This window comes from Amblyomma maculatum, chromosome 2 (genome assembly GCF_055883805.1).
Source record: "Amblyomma maculatum isolate TAMU_Amacu chromosome 2, ASM5588380v1, whole genome shotgun sequence".
NCBI lineage: Eukaryota > Metazoa > Arthropoda > Arachnida > Ixodida > Ixodidae > Amblyomma > Amblyomma maculatum.
The window spans coordinates 142,771,752-142,789,133 of NC_139345.1; the positions used below are offsets into that span (position 1 = coordinate 142,771,752).

General features: G+C 48.2%; 1 pseudogene; it reads right to left on the minus strand.

The window, feature by feature from the left end:
* Positions 1-1,670: 1,670 nt before the first annotated feature.
* Positions 1,671-2,789, minus strand: LOC146200097 (uncharacterized; annotated as a pseudogene).
* Between the last annotated feature and the right edge of the window lie 14,593 nt (positions 2,790-17,382).

Sequence of the window (17,382 nt, forward strand, 5' to 3'; positions counted from 1 at the left end):
TCCGTCTAAGAAGGCTCGATCGAACATTTAAATTTAATGTTCCGCGTGATATTCCGCGTCATCAGACATGCTTGATACATCGACTTCGTTTAAACGTGGCTTTCACGCGCAAGTACTTACATTTAATTGGACAGATGGACTCACCGGAATGTTTAGCTTGTGGCGTCCCAGAGACCGTGGACCATGTATTATTGGTGTGCCCAGAGTATGCGAACGAGAGAAATGTGCTAGCTGCTTCCTTGAAGCGTTTAGACAAGAGGCCTCTGTCGCAGGAACTGCTGCTGGGCGCTTGGCAGGACAAGGGCAAGGGCGTCCAGGCAGTGCGCGCTCTTTGCCATTATTTGACCGCCAGCGGACTTGATTCACGTTTGTAAAGCAAGCTGCTGTGTCTGTATATATATATTTCATATGCCTTCTCCCACATCGTCACCCATCATGACCTTCTTTCTTCTCTCCTTCCCCTTCCCCAGTGCAGAGTAGCAGGCCAGATTTGAATTATTCGGGCCAACCTCTCTGCCTTTTACTTTCAATAAATCCATCTATCTATCTATCTGCTTGACGGAGCGGATTTCTTCCATGCACGAGCCCGGCTGCTTGCACTCATGCGTCAGTAGAAACGTTAGGTCGTTTCTAAGCGCCTTTTCTTTTACCCTTTCTTGCTGTTTTATAGCACACGATCGTTCAATCGCATTCATCTTTATTTCTTGTTTAAATCTTTCCCATTTTTCCCCTTGAGATTTATTACTTGCAAATTGTATCTCATTTAAAGCTGACACTACTTGTCCCACAAAACTATCGTCTTTCAGAAGCCTCTCATTAAGTTTCCAATTTTCCCATGCAAATTTGTTTCGTTTTCCATTTCTTTTTCCAATCCCAAAGACAACAAGACAGTGGTCACTAAACGGCACTGGTTGTACGCGGTATTCACAGCAGTATGGTATTAGTTCGGCAGATAAGTATGCCCTATCCAAACGTGCGTGGCTTCTTCCCTGGAAATGAGTGAAAAGCGCTCCAGTAGCGTTCCCGATGCAATCGCCCACATCATCAAGATGGCATATCTCAATTATGTCACTCAGACAGGCAGTACTCGCATCTCGGAAAGGCGTAGTACTAGTCTTGTCTCGGGCCGTGCATACGCAGTTGAAATCACCAATTAAAACGACCATACGTTCTGTGTCACAGTAATAGCCGACATTCTCAAAAAGTTTTCGCCTCTCATCTGAATTAGTGTGCGCGTAAATACAGATAATGCGCCACTTCAAACCAGCTAATGTGATGTCACAGATAATCCAACGACCGCTATCAGTGGTCACAACGCTCTCCACAACCGCACCCAACGATTGGCGAATGAAAAGCATACAACCTGCCGAAGTCCCTACCGCATATGACACACGCAAACATCATACCGACTGCTGAAAGGGCGCACCATACTGTCGGTCTATGGTCTTGACTCTTAATTTTGGTCTCCTGCACCGCTACAATTCCTAGTTCCTGCTCTGTAATTAGTCGCAACAGTTGGTTTTGCCTCCTTCTGGAGGACAGACCCCTGATACTGAGCGCTGCTACTAGAATGCTCCTTTCAAACGACGCAATCGCTTAGCAAGACCAGGACGCCAGTGTATACCTTTGCGCGCACAGCGCCGCGCCATGTAGTGTCGTCCCGCAATTGTTTAGGATTCCGGGTTGTCGCCGCGAGGAAGCGACGACGATCATGTCCCTCTCGTGACGCGCTGCTTCTTCACATCGGTGACGCACCACTGACGTTCTAGACGCCGCAGTCGCTGCTCCTGGCTCTCTCTAGTCACCTCATGATGACGCCGTTTAGCCGTCGCCAAATCAAAGTCCATAGCTGTCATACTGTCTTTTCCAGTAGAGTTCAGGGCAACTTGCGGCAAACCGGTAGTACTGCTCGTGGTATCCGGCTCTGGTGGACTAAGCCTTGTTGCAGGAGTATCTTCAGCGCATCCCTCTCCATTGCTCTGCACTGCGTCTGTTAGTTTATCAACCGCTGCGTTCGAGGCTGCCTTCTCCGCTTCATCCTCATCCATGTGCAGATCGCTGTCATCGCCGAACGCTCCTCTTCCAGCAGCTCGGGCATACGATCTCGTGCATTCCGCCTCTTCGTGTCCAAAAGCGTGGCACTCATTGCATTTGGGTACACTGCAGTCACGCCGGATGTGGCCAGTCTTGTGGCAGCGCAGGCATATCGGCGGCCGCCCTGGGACGACGACTAAAACGATGGCGTTCCCGATACGCATCTGATGTGGTATGCGATCCAGGCTGTTACCTTTTCGAAGTATCAACCGACCAACTCGGGTGGTCGAGTCAGCGTTTTGAAAACCGCCGGTCTTCCATTTGTCGCCAGATACTTCTTTCACTTCGCCGTATACGGCAAACGCGCGTTTCAACGTATCGTTGCTGACGTTGAACGCGCACCAGTGCACTTGCCTTTCGGGGTCAAAAAGCACGCACGTTTTTCCTTTAACAAGGATGTGCCCTAAGCCAAGTAACTTTTTCTTTGCCTCTTCGGTTCGAAAGTTGACTAACCAGACATGAGACATCTGGTATGCGCCGATACCCCCTACCTGTTCGATGACACCGGCGTCTTTCATCGGTTGGCAGAAATCTTAAGGCCTTCCATTGATGTCGCAGTGAAGAACAAGCATAGTTTTAAGTCCTTCCTCGGTAGGCAGCGGTGGCAGTACAATCCTGTAGTCTTGAATTCCTTCCAAAAACGATGTTCCACGGCCATCATTGGCCGTTACCACAGCTCGCGAGGAGCCAACCATCCTGCGTCTGCACCCGACGGCGTCCAGAAGCAGAATGACTGCGCCACCCCGGCGAGGTATTCATTTCACTTTGTTTTATAGCAATGTGACGCTGAGAGTGCGTGGCCCACGTGCACCACAAGTTAAGGAGACTGTAGCTCTACATATCTTCGTGGGTTCTGAACGCCGGGAACATGCGAAGAGCATTCGAGAAAAGCGGGTTGTTGTTGTTGTTGAAAACTTTTATTGTCCAACAGAGAAGGACCACACCGCCTGGGCCGCTCTGTCTCACCCCCCTGTAAGGGGGAGGGGACTTGGCGGCCCAGCCGCACGGGATGGTCGCATTAGATGCTGGCCGGTTTGGTTTCGCCGGCGGCCTCTGCTGCCAGTTGGACGGCGGTGAGTTGGAGCTCAGGGTCCGAGCTTCGCAATAAGGTTTCCCAGGCTTCCCTACTGCTATTGTTTTGCGCCCTGCCTGGGGAGTAAGCGCACTCCCAAATTATATGGTCGAGGGTTCCTCTCGCCCCACACTTTTTACATTTATCGTCCTCGCAGTCCGATCGGATATGTTTATTTAGTACTGGGTTTGGGTATACTCCAGTCTGCAGGCGTCTCCACGCCATTGCCTGACCTCTATTTAACGCCGTGTTTGGTGGGGGGAAACGCCTCCGGCATTGCCTGTAGTGTTCTGTAATGTCTTGATACGAGATTAATCGCCCTTCTCTATTATGTTCTGCCTGAGCCGAGCCATCGTGTACAGCTCGGAGGTAGAGATCTCGAGCTGCACTGTGGGCCGCCTCGTTACCGCTGACAGATTCGTGCGCCGGGGTCCAGATGATGTTGATCGTCCTATCAATCACCCCTTGTGTTAAAATTTTGGTGGTGAGGGGGTTTACCCTCCCCCTACTGAAATTTTGGATTGCAGTTTTACTGTCGCTAATAATATATCTAGCTTTGGTGCCAACGCAAGCGATCGCTATCGCAGCTTCCTCCGCTATCTCGGTTTCTTTCCCTAGTATGGTAGCCACCGTGATGAGGGTGCCTCCCCCATCTACCGCCGCTATGGTCATGTATCGACTGTGTCTGTTTCCTGCCGCATCTACGTAGGCAACTTCATTTGGGGGTTTGCTCCGATATATTGTTCCTATCGCTTCCGCCCTTTTCTGTCGCCTTTCCCTATTAAACTCAGGGTGCATGTTTTTGAGTAGGGGAGGGATTCTTAGATGCGCCCTGATTTTCCTGTCAATGTCAACCCTTTCCTTTTGCCCCCTGTCTGTGGCTATTCCAAGGTTGCTTAGCGTAGCTCTTCCCACTCGCGTCCTGCTGAGTCTTTCAAGTTGCGAGTTTTTAACCGCTTCCGTGATTTCTGAAATCGTATTGTGCAGTCCTAGGGCCAGTAGCTGCTCCGTCGATGTACATGTTGGGAGGCCCAGGGCCTTTTTAACGCATTTTCTGATGAGCGCGTCTATCTCTCTCTTCTCATCTGCCTTTAGGTTCAGATATGGCGTGGCGTAGCCCACTCTGCTAATGATGAAGGCTTGTACCAATCTCAGGAGGTTTTTTTCCTTGAGGCCGCCTCCGTTACGTGAGACCCTCTTGATGAGGTTTAATGTCTGGGTCGCGTGGTTTTCTAACTTTTTAATGGTGATCGTGTTCCTTCCATGTGTTTGTAAGTGGAGTCCCAATATTCGTATTGTCTCTACTTTTGGTATCTCCCTTCCTTCCACGTACACCTGTGGGTCAGAGGGAGGTTTGTTCCTGAGTGCCTTGTCATTTACACGAAGGTTTCTGATTTTTCAGGCGAACATTTAAGTCCTCTGTCCGCCGCGTACTTAGAGATGACATCTGCTGCCGCCTGCAGCGTTTCATTGATCTCTGCGTCGCTCCCTCTGTTGATCCAGAGATTGATGTCGTCAGCGTACAGGCTGTAATTTAAGTTGTAATTCCCAATTTTCCGCAATTCCTTCGGGAGCCCTCTCATGGCCATGTTGAAAAGGGTGGGTGACAGTACCGATCCCTGAGGTGTCCCCCTGTTACCTAGCCTAATCACCCCAGATTGTATTTCCTGGAAAGTTATAACCGCTGTGCGGTCCGTTAAGAAATTTCTGACATAGCGATAAGTTTTTAGCCCTATTCCTGCCTGCTGGAGCCCTTCCAAGATGGCTTCGTGCTTGACGTTGTCGAAGGCCCTTTTTAGGTCCAGTCCCATAATGACTTTCGCATATTTGGTTCTGGAATTAATTATGTCTTGCTGCAGCCGCAGCATGACGTCCTGTGTGCTCAGATGGGGCCTGAAGCCATACATCTCGTCTGGCCATTTCTCTTTTTCCTCCATATAATTTGAAATTCTGGTCTGATTAATGTGTTCCATTCACTTTCCTACACATAACGTGAGCGATATAGGCCGGAGATTTTGCAGTTTCGGTTGCTTCCCGGGTTTTGGGATCAGGATCACGGTAGCCTCTTTCCACAGCGGTGGGATCTCCCCTTTTTCCCAGCATTTCTGCATGTAGCTGGTAAGGGCCTCTATCGAGTTGTCATCTAAATTCCTGAGCATCTTATTCGTGACTCCATCTGGCCCTGGAGCTGACTTGGTTTTGAGTTTCGCTATCTCCGCCCTTACTTCAGCTCTCGTGATGGGCGCATCTAACTTCTCATTTGGAATTCTCTGGTAGTCGGGTAGCTCTCTAATTTCGGTGTCCCCTATGTATGTCTCGACGAGTTTCTTCATGAATATGTCATCGTCCTGCTCTTCGCATGCGTGTCTAACCTTAGCCATTTTGACTCGTGCTTGTGTTTTGGACGTTTCAGGGTCTATTAAATGTCTTAGGATATTCCACGTCTGTGGGGGGTTCATATTCCTTTCATGTCGCCACATTTGTTAGTCCAATTTTGTTCACATAGTTTAGAGGCGTAATCTTCTATTTCTTTGTTATGACGCGCCAGTCTTCTTCTGAGATTTTTGTTGTTTCTGCCTTGCCTTTTAAGTCGACGTTCCATGCCCTGTTTGGCCTCCCACATGTGTAGGAGTCGGGCATCCGCTATTTCCGGAGCTTTTTCCCCTTCTAGCGTCTTAGTTGTTTTCCTGGTGTCTTTCTTTACCGCTTCGCACCAGTCCTCCATATTTCCTATCTCTGTTAGGTCTCTGTTCCCCATAATCTCTCTAAATCGGTCCCAGTCTGTGATTTTCGTCCGGAAGCACTTTTTTCCATTGACTTTACTCCTGATTTCAACCGTACGTGGTTTCCACTATTGAGTGGTCGCTCCCCAGGTTGAGTTCCGTATTTAGCCATTGCGTTGTTCTACGTTTTTAATCAGGGTCAGGTCCGGTGAGGTATCGGCGGTAACGCTGTTCCCCGCCCGCATGGGGTGTAATGGATCAGTCAGCAATGTTATCCCGTGGTTATGCGTGTCCTCCCACAACTGTCTCCCCTTTGCGTCTTCCTTAGTGTACCCCCACTCCGGATGATGGGCGTTAAAGTCCCCCACTATAATTAGCGGCTGGTTCCCTGATATCTTAAGTGCCTTGTTCATTATTGCCCTGAAGCGGACCTTCCGTTGTCTCAGTGGGCTGTAGATATTGAGTAGGAAAGTGTTTGATTCCTCCTTTTTTCCTGTTAGAATTTCTACAAAGACATTTTCTATGACGTTGTCTTCTAATTCGTGTTGGATTGTTGCTATGTTTCTCTGCACCAGTGTTGTAACTCTCGATTTGTCCCCTTTCCCACTGTGGAAGGCGCGATACCCTTGCAATTTGGCCGGGCCGCCGGTCTCCTTCAACGCTATAGCAAGGGGGGCTGATTCGCGGAGCGACAGCGTACTCTGCAATACCGGTCGTTTGCGTCGATACCCGCGACAGTTCTACTGCCAAATTTGGATGTTATTGGGCGGTCTGTCCATTATTCAACTTTGTTTTGTTCTCCTCAAGTATAGTCACTCTCGCATTTAGGTTGGCGGTTTCCCCCTTTAATTGCTGGAGCGCCTCCGTCATGAGGTGAAAGTGATTTTGCATCTGTAACTGCATATGTTGAATCTGCTTGGCTAAGTCCTCAAGTTTACTGTCTCTTTCCTCAGCACATCACACCGCATGCGTCGACAAGCATTTATTAAGGCAATTCGCCGCGAGATCGACCTAGAGGTGGCGCCACCGTCACTCCGGTAGTGCGGATCGGCAGCCGGCGGCACTCGCAGAAACGCACGCTGCGTAGGTCTGCTTCCGGGTTTACGGCGGGTTTGTTAGCAATGAAAACGTGTCTTCTGCAGTATTTCTGCAATATTGCAGAAAAACATCCAAAGATTTCGCCAATGCAGCAGAAGAAGAGCGAATTTTAGGAAAACAAAGCACGCAACCTCCAGACTTCCAGATTTACTTTGCACGTTTCTTGTGCTCTACCGCGTTCACGCGCACAATGCTTGGGCCTGCCTAATGACAGCTTTGTTTTTCTTATCGGCTTTTAAACAGTTTGCGCGTGTCTCATGCCAGTGAGTCCGGCGAATTTAGTGTCAAGCCCACCCAGATACCTGCAATACCTTAGATTGAATCGAGAAAGCCTGGTTCATAATATCGTACTTGACTCGAGGATTAAGCAGGTTAAATGTAGCACTGGCAGCGCACTGCATGGCGAGTTGCTTTAGATTGAGTGCACAACAACTCTGGCCCAGAGAACCACAAGTATTCCCCAAAAATGAGATCACGCCAACACTCTACAGGAAACCTCGCCGCACAGGAAAGCTGATTGTTCACGTGTACAGCGCTGAGTGGATTGAATTTGCCGAGATGCTTTTTGCGACCACTGTCATGGAATGTGATACTGTATTACTGCATGCGCCACTAACTGTAAATAATTTCCTGATACCGAGGAAATTATAAGGGATTTCTGATGTGTGTGATGTTAATATGTAACGGTAAATTAGTACTGTAAATATTTTGTTTTGCAATGCCAATAAATTTCACCGTGTGAGAGAACTTTTACACACTTGACAGAATTTACAATAATCAGGGATTAATTTTCAGTAACGTTAAAGTGCAAGCTACGAATTACTCGCTGCGGAGACATCGTTATAAACTGTGCATGGGCACTGTCATGTTCTGGGAAGCAATTTTACAGGCTTAAAATTTATCACTAATTATTTAGCAGTGACTAAATCTTATGCGAAGTAAAATATTAGGATTGCTTCCAAAACAGATGCCGGATATAAAACTATTCAGAAATAAATGGATGTCATCTTATCATGCGACTATATATTTATTCCCCAACTAAACACTGATATTTAAGCCCGAATGAAACTGTTTTACTCCCCTTGTCAGAAACGACGAGTTTGCTCGGAAGACAGCACTTGGACGAAAAGGGATTATAATGATTATAATAGGCTACCAGTAAAGTACATTAATCTAGGTGTATTATGTAATATTTAGGGTAACAATTAGGTGCAGGGAATATGTTTCTCAAACATTCGAGCATTTCTCGAAAGCAAAATGTGCTCACTAAAACTTTTACGGATGCACAGAAGCCTTCAGCGACAACAACAACAAAAAAACGAAATGCATATTGGCCCGGGTTTACCGCACGAAAGCGGCATCGGCTATAACGGATGATTGCAGAGGCTGGTTTTGGTGTTTTTTTTTTTGTCATTATTAACACCACATTTACCACGTGGGATTGTTTATTGTGTAGTCAAATCCCACAGCAGAGGAGCGCCTTTCGAAACGGTTGTGATTGAATCCCCCGTTCTCGAAATCAGCAGTCGAGCGCCCTTACCATTGAGACACCGCGACAGAGGTTTAAAAAAAAAAAAAAAAAAAAAAAACTACTCGCACAATTCTATCGTGAATACAGAAGGCATAGTAGGCATAGAGTGGTCTGTTTAAACTGCATTCTGCTATATGAAGCAGTCTGCGATGGCATATGTTTCAGTAGCTGCGGTATTCCAACCAGAAACGGGAATATGCGATTTCTGAGCGTTTGCATTTACTTTTATTGACGGCAGCGACCTATTTTGCTTTGACAAGGCGGTAGCGACAGTACCACTTCGTTTGAGACATTGCATGTCAAAGGATCACAAGCGCCGAAGACCGCGATGGATGATGTCCTTATCCAAGCATGATATGCTCGATACGGACAAGTAATTTTTTTTATGAAGCATGGGGTTATAGACTGTTCATATTAATTTTGCAAGAGGCATATAGGTAAGCGAAAGCTCACAGGAACCGCGAAACCAACAAAAATACTCCTGTACACGCCGCATGCGCGCGTAAATCACTGCGGGCTGGCACGCGACGCGAAAACGCATCCACACTGAGTAGGTTTCGCCGCTGAGCCGCAAGGTGGCGACTCTGCTCGATCTCGAGGCCAATAGCCTTTAGTTGCTCATGCTGACGCAGACAAAGTGTGTTGATTCGCGTGAAACCTTCTGAATCAAATTATAAGAACATGGCGTGCATACCGTATGTGCATAAAGTTTCGCACAACCTGAAAAAGATTGTCAGCAAAGCCGGCGTGAAGCTTCTTTTTTCCTCCAGGAATAAGTTAGGAGGGTTGTGCAAGAAAGTCAACCAAGAAAGTAGAAAGAAGGCTTGTGAGACGAAACACCGGAAGAAATTTGTGAACTGTTTTTGTGGTGTTGTTTTCAAGATTCCACTCTCATGCGGCCGATTTTACATCGGGGAAGCTGGACGGTGCGTTAATGATAGACTGCGCGAACACGCCAAAGACATAGAAAACCAGTCATGCCGAAATAGCATAGTCACCCATTCCATCGCTTGCAAGGACTGTGAGGCGTTTTTGAACTAAACCCCAATTATCGCCAAATATAAAGATTTGACCTCACGCCTCATATCTGAGGCTTTTCACATTCACGAACTTGGTGACACGTGTGTCAACCCACCGTCCGTAGCTCTATTCCCACAAGAGCTCACGTATCTCAATCGCGGACGGTTTTGATCATCGCTACGTGATATCAGGACCATGATTGTGTCGCAAATTGATTTTTCTTATGCGCTTTGGCTGTCTGCTATATATTGCTCTTTGTGTCGCAATAAACTATTTGGTTGTTAGTCAGCTGATGTGTCTGTCTCGCCTTCCTACATGTTCCGTCCATTTGAGCTGTTCCTTCCTTCCATTCAACATGAACCAACCAGCCCGACAAAGCTCTCTTCTTAAATAATCAGAAGCACACAAAACTCTTCACAATCCAACACACGTGTTCGTTTTTAAATCTGTTTTTAGTTACCAGAAACACTATTTTACACTTCATATACAGCTCACCAAACTTTGCACCGATGTACTTCATGAGGATCGTGAACCCTGCATGAGCACAGCTGCCTGCTGGTCGCGGTGACAACTTGGTGGTGACTTGGCCTTCCTCGAAGCTCTTGACATAATCCTACGATGATGACTCGCAGGCAGCTGCTTAGTTGAGTCACCATCGAGGGTCTCCAGGTCCAATGAGGTGGAGTCGAGTTCAGCAGCTGCTGAGACTGGATGAATAGTCGGAGGGTTTCATTCTTCATGCTTCTTCAGCATACTAATGTGAAAAAGTTTCCTTTTATGTCCTAGGTCCACGATGTAGTCCACATCGTTTTTGCGGTCTATCACATCGTATGGACCTTCCCTCTGCATGAGCAGCTTATTGGCTTCGGTCGGTAACAAAATCAGAAATCTTGTCACCTGGGGTCAGTTTTCTGGGACGACTTTTCCGGTTGTAACACAGTTTCTGTTTCTGACGTGCTCGTGTTAGTTGTTCGTGAGCAATCTTACACGTGTCCTCCAAACGGTTTCTGAGCTCGACGAGATAGGTGTATGTTGACCGAGTATCTCCATCGATATGCTTATTGGTCCAGAGCTCCTTAAGCCCTGTTAGTGGTCCTCGCACATGACGGCCATAAATCAACTCAAAAGGAGAAAATCCAAGGCTTGCTTGTGGAACTTCTCGGTATGCAAACAGTAACGGTGCCAGGTACCTATCCCAAGACCTAGGTTTTTCTTGGCACAATCTCTTCAGCATAGTTTTCAATGTTCCATTGAATTTCTCCACAAGACCTTTCGCCATGGCCTGTAAGGTGATGTCTTCAGAAGCTTAATGGAAAAAAGATGGCCAGCTTCCCTCATGAGCTTTGAGGTGAACGTGGCTCCTTGATCGATCACCATTTCTTTCAGTATGCCAATGCTGGAAAACATCTCAACGAGCGCTTCGGCAACATGCACAGCATCAATAGCTGGAGGGCGACGGCGTCTGGGTACCGTGTTGCAAAGTCTATCAAGGTGAGCACATATCGATCTCCTTTATCAGACGTAGGTGAGAAAGGTCCTATGAGATCGACGGCTACACGTTCGAAGGAAGTGGTAATCAGTGGCATGTTGCCTAAAGGGGCAATGCCAACTTTGACTTTCGGTGTTGTTCTCTGACACTTAACACATGACTTAACAAATCGTTTGACATCTTCATGTATGTCAGGCCAATAAACGTCCTCAAGTATACGATCAGTAGTGCGTCTGATCCCTTGATGTCCGGCCATAATTCTTTAATGTGCTATCTGTAGGACTGATAGCCGGAGTTTTTGTGGTACAACAACCTGCTTGATAGTCATGCCCGATGTCATACAATAATATCGATAAATAATGTGATCTTCCTCACAAAAATGGTACGAGTTACCTTGACCTGATCGAAATTTATTATCTTAAGGAAGAGGCGTTTTAAGGTTACACCTTTCTGCTGCTCTTTCGCTAACTTGTCCTTTGTCATGTCACACAGAAGAATGGGGGGCACGCACAGCGGCGTTTTCTTTTCTGTTGGCTTGGCCAAGGCGACAACACAAAGTTTAAAATTCACAGGTCGCTCCTGTACCTGGTAATTTTGAAGTATGAAGCTCTAGGCTGCTTGAAGTCATCCAGTCATGATTGGTATCATCTGGGGCCCTGATACCTGGTATATTCCCAAGCACGAGATCATACAAGGGCCGCTTCATGCAAAGCGCGGTCACCTCGCCTGTGAAATAGAGCGTGCCCACTTGTACTCTTGCCACCGGTAACTGGGTGACGGTACCATCGACAAGTATTATCCTCGCGGTCTGCACTGCGAAGCAGTTATTCGGGACCAAACTCCGGCGGACAATAACGACATTACTACCAGTGTGTCGAAGCACGCAGGCTTGTTCTCCAGTCACAAATTCTTCTACAATGCGCATTCTTCCAGTTGAATTCTGAGGTGCGTCTTTACTGATCTGCACATAACTGCTAGAGTCGGATGGGCTCCGGGCCGTATGCCAGTCAAAACGATCCGCACGTTTGGGAGCATGCATTGCAGGGCATGCGGCTCTCTGTTCTTCCTCTAGGTGCCGATTCCTGCAGTTTTCGGCCTTGTGTCCGACCTTTCCACTCAAGTTGCATTTAAGTACCGGTCTAGTGGACGTGCGGCAATCGGAAGCCCGATGTCCTGGACGATTGCACAACATACACCGCAACTGGGGTTTACTCGGCAGGCTGACGGAACTCTTGGTATGAGGTTTCTCTTCGTCAGGAACTTTACCGATGTTCGAACAGTTCTGAACTCCCAAGAAGCGATCGGTTGCGTCTCCCATTACGTCGAGTGTCTTGCACTCCCGTTCTTTCAATGACACAACGAGTTTCGGGTGGCAACACCACAGGAACTGTTCACCGATCACATGATCGCGCAGGTCTTCAAATTCCTTGGGAACACTCGCCATTTCGATCCAATGGTCGAAGTAACCCGAAAGCCTGGCGGCTAACTGCTTTCCTGTCTCGCCATCTTCTGCTCGAGCCTTTCGAAATTTGTCATGGTAACCTTGAGCCGTGAATTTAAAACGCTGCAGAAAAGCTTTTTTGATCTTTTGGTAGTCTAAGGAATCTGCGGCTGACACCCTGCCGATCACGGTCAAGCCCCAGTTAGGCACATGCTTACGGCCATTGCCCATTTATCTTGAGGCCAGTCCTGTCCCACTGCCACACGCTCAAACCGTTGCAAATAGGCATGCAGGTCATCCCGTCGCTCATCGAATAGGAGTAGCAGCTTTTGAGGGTTGAGAAGCTGTACTTGTGGCGCTGACACTACGGGCTCGATATCCTCTGTCGCGTTCCTCCTCGCTCCTTCTTGGACTCTAAGTCTCAATTCTAAGATTTCTTCCTCTCTCTCTGCGGCTAGACGATTTTTCTCTCTTCCAGCAGCGGGTTCGGCTCTTTGCTCCGCGCGTTCCTTATTTATCCAGTCCCGCAACTCGGCTCTGGAGAAACCCAGCTGCGCGCCCAGCGAGGCAAGACGTTCAAGGTCCATCTTCGCTCAAGCGTATACCGATGCGTGTGAACCCATCCTCGATACTGTGCCCTCTCTCTGACGGATTAATTCCTCGAATCCAATAAATTCTAGGAATTCTGGCAGGCTCGCCATATTGTGATGTTATGGATTCCATCCAGGAGCTTTGGGCAGGTAACAGATCAGGTTCACGGACACACGCACGCTTTTATTTTCTTGACTATTACCGTATCCCGGGCAACACACATGCATACAGCCTAGCTTAATACCTAATAGGATGTCCAAAAAACGTCCTACTTCTATTTAGTCCGCTCGTGGACTCGACGTCGGTGCAGGCGAGTCCGATGATGCTCGGAGTCCGGTTGAGGAAGTCCTACGACGCTTGAAGTCCGGTTGAGAAGCGACCGGTAGCCGGGATGTGACGCGGGCCTTGTTCCCGCCCAGGCGTTCGAGTACCCTGTTGCGCGGCACGTCACGCCCGACGTCTCAGTGCTAGTACCACTGCGGTGGGTCACGCCGGGTACTGCAACGGCACCAGTGCGGCGGCCAGGTACGATGGAGCAGTGTAGCTGCCTCCGGGAGTAGTTCGTGGGATAGCGACGTGCTGTGCGGAAAATGTGACAGATTTTCTGTTCTTGGGCTCCAAGATTACCCCGGAAGGAGACTGCAGCCATGAAATTAGGAGACGCCTGCTTCTGGGAAAGAGAGCCATGGTTAGCCTTGACCGCCTAGTAAAGAGCAGAGACATTAGTCTGCCAACCAAGATCCGTATAACTCGTGCTACGGTCGTTCCAGTTGTGATGTATGGATGCGAGAGTTGGACTGTGAAGAAGGCTGACCACCGAAGAATTAACGCGTTTGAATTGTGGTGCTGGCGGAGACTCTTGAGAGTTCCTTGGACTGCCAGAAGATCAAATCAGTCGATATTGTCGACCATAAACCCTGACTGCTCATTGGAGGGTCAAATTCTAAAGTTAAAGCTCAGCTACTTTTGTCATCCGATGAGAAGAGAGGAGTCGCTGGAGAAAGATTTGATGTTGGGAAAGGTTGAGGGTGGCCGGAGAAGGGGTAGGCAGCGAACGCGATGGTTAGATGGCATCCTCAAGGCGCTGCAGATGAAGTTATGTGATGTTAGGAAGATAGTGAGAGACCGGAAAGCGTGGCGTGACATGTACCATAGGGTCACGAAGAGTCGGACATGACTGAACGACTCAACTGAATTGAACTGCGCGGCACCAGACCCCGGACCAGGTGCCCGGCGGGTGCTGGCGAGTCGGCCTTTTATGCCAGGCCCAAGACGATGAACTCAACCGCCAGCCACGCTCAGGGAAGTCCGTGCTGTCCTCTTGCCCCGAACAAACACGCGCACTGGCACGCCCCGCACGCGGCCGCACTTCACAATCCGCGCACTCGCCACGAGCACCATCATCACAGATACTGCGCCTTTCTTTCCTGTAAACCATTTATAAAGCACTGCAACGAATACTGGCAAGAGGCTATCGATGGGAGGCAAATTATAGGATAGTAAGGGTACGCTTTCAGAGACCCTTTAATTTTATGGCGAAAGACTAATGGCTCGCATTGTCCTGGACAAAGTGTGCTCCGCTTTTGCGGCAGCTCTCGCGTGGCGTTCCTTGGCGTGTCATCAAGTGTGAAATTGCAGATAGTAGGAACGCTAGACAAGATTACGCTTCTCAGGCTTTCGCCTTTCGATACTTTAGCCGCTAAAGTGCCCCGTAATTTTTCTTGTTGGAGCTCTAGGAAAAGAAAAGAAAATGCATGGGCCTGCTACTGGCTCTGTAGCTGAGTTGTTATTTTCCGCTGCTCGTGCAGACAGAAGAGAGAAAAAAAGACTGATTTATTTATAGGAAGGGAAAGGCGCGGTAACTGTCTCACTTGTTTTCTGTGGACACCGCAACCGCGCCGTAAGGGAAGGGAGGAAGGTTGGAGTGAAAGTGGAAAGAGGAGCCGTAGTGGAGAGCTGCGGAGTAATTTCGACCACCTGGGGATCTTTAACGTGCGCTGACATCGCACAGCACACGGACGCCTCTTCGTTTCGCCTCCATCGAAACACAGCCGCCGAGGTCGGGTTCGAACCCGGGTACTCCGGCACAGTAGTCGGGCGTCTTACCACTGCACCACTCCGGCTGGGCATAGACAGAAGAGAAAATAGAGAAGAAAGAAAAGGAAGAGGGAGAGAAAGACGCGCGCCGCAACAACAGCCGTCGTCCGCCACCGAAGCGGTGGCGGGTGCAATGACGGCCTACAACAGATAAAAATTCGGTGATAGGCTAGCCCCCGCCGCAAGCGGCGGTGACCTACCTGTCCCAGCCCCATCAGGGGAGTACCAGGATAACCTCCAGCTGACATCGCACAGCACACGGACGACTCTTCGTTTCGCCTCCATCGAAACGCAGCCGCCGACTTTTTGATTGATTTGTAGGAAGGGAAAGGCGCGGTAACTGTCTCACTTGTTTTCTGTGGACACCACAACCGTACCGTGAGGGAAGGGAGGAAGGTGGGAGTGAAAGTGGAAAGAGGAGCCAGTAGAGGGCTACGGAGTAATTTCGACCACCTGGGGATCTTTAACGCGCGCTGACATCGCACAGCACACGGACGCCTCTTCGTTTCGCCTCCATCGAAACGCAGCCGCCGAGGTCGGGTTCGAACCCGGGTACTCCGGCACAGTAGTCGGGCGTCTTACCACTGCACCACCCTGGCGGGGCACGCAGCCGCCGAGCATGCGGACAGAAGAGAAAATAAAGAGAGAAGATGAAGATGGAAAGAAAGACGCGCGCCGCAACAACAGCCGTCGTCCACCCCCGAAGCAGTGGCGGGTGCAATGACGGCCTACAACAAATAAAAATTTGGTGGCTATTTCGATAGCAGATACCGGGGCAGCAAAAATCTCCTCATTCCTTTATTATTTTTATTTTATTCTATTATAATAAAGAACCACTTACTAACACTACTAGCCCTCGCCGCAAGCGGCGTTGACCTACCGTCCCAGCCATGTAGTACATCAAATGTGACATGTGACATGTAGTACATAAAACAACAATGCTTTAATAGTACGGATGAGTCTCACTTAGATTTGAATGGGCTCTAGATGTAACGAGTTTTTCTGGCGTCAAGTAAATAACTACAATACTTTTTCCTGCAATAAATAGAATGTAATAAAGTGAAAGTATTTATAGTATCCCGTACCTGCAGTAACGCCGGTCGCGACAGGGTTATTGCGAATCAATACGAATGTTCTGTAATACCACAATTTTTTGAACCTCCAAGACACTTTTTTTTTTGCATTTAATTACTTATTGGTTGGGCGGGATCCCAATAAAGAAAATCGAATACGCGGCCAAAAGTTTTACAACTCAAAGCAGACTTGAAACGCAGTCAAGAGTTACAGTCGGGACGCATAACATAATGCTTGAACTGCATAAACAGTGCCGAAAAAATAAAATAGTGAATGTTGGCAGTGTACCACCGGCACTGGATCATCATTTCGGTAAATAAAACAGTGAGGTAAAATGAAAATTATACCGCCTGTAATAATTTCATGCTGTGATTCTGCATACACGTACGTATAGAAATAAATAACTATATTTGATTATTCGCTTCCACTTCTCAGTTTGTAATTCAGCAGATTTAAATGTACAATTTTAGAATCGTAGTGCAAATCAAGCTCCGATCGACTGCCATCCATTGCATTATGTGTCGGTGTTTATACCACCTTTAGTACACCCGTATTCAGTTGATGATTTATACTCTATTATAAGCCCAGCTACTTTCTGCTGCGAAAGACTTTGGAGGGGTAAAATCAGCTGCAAGGTTACGAGGAACGTCTTGCGTTCCACTACTTGTAGAAACTTCTAGCCGCGCTCTTAGTTTCTTTAGTGCAGCAACCTGCTCATCCTATTTTAATTATCTGCCTCCCTTCCTAGGCCATCAGAGGAACCCAGCTGCAATTTTTTAAAATTGTTGGCCGGCCAGGCTTCGTTCATGGCAATGAAATGTTCATCAGTCGCGTACAGGTCATCTATTAAAATTGGTACATCCTGACTTGTTGCTCGGCGATGTCTGCACGTTGTTCCTCGCGGCGCCTCTGGCAAACCTGGAGTACCAAAACACAGAATCGGGGTAGGTAAAACAGCGAAACAACAAGCAGCAGCAAGTTTACTTCGCCTGTTTCTAGCTCCATCCCTTTTATACTGTACCTTTAAGAATTAAGACCCATTCTTCTGATGCAGGTACCATGGAGGCTGCCTATTAATAGCCAGGAACATACACACAGAGGAGCGGGCATTCGGTGTGTGGAAATAGTCGTAATGCATGGCTTGACATGCGG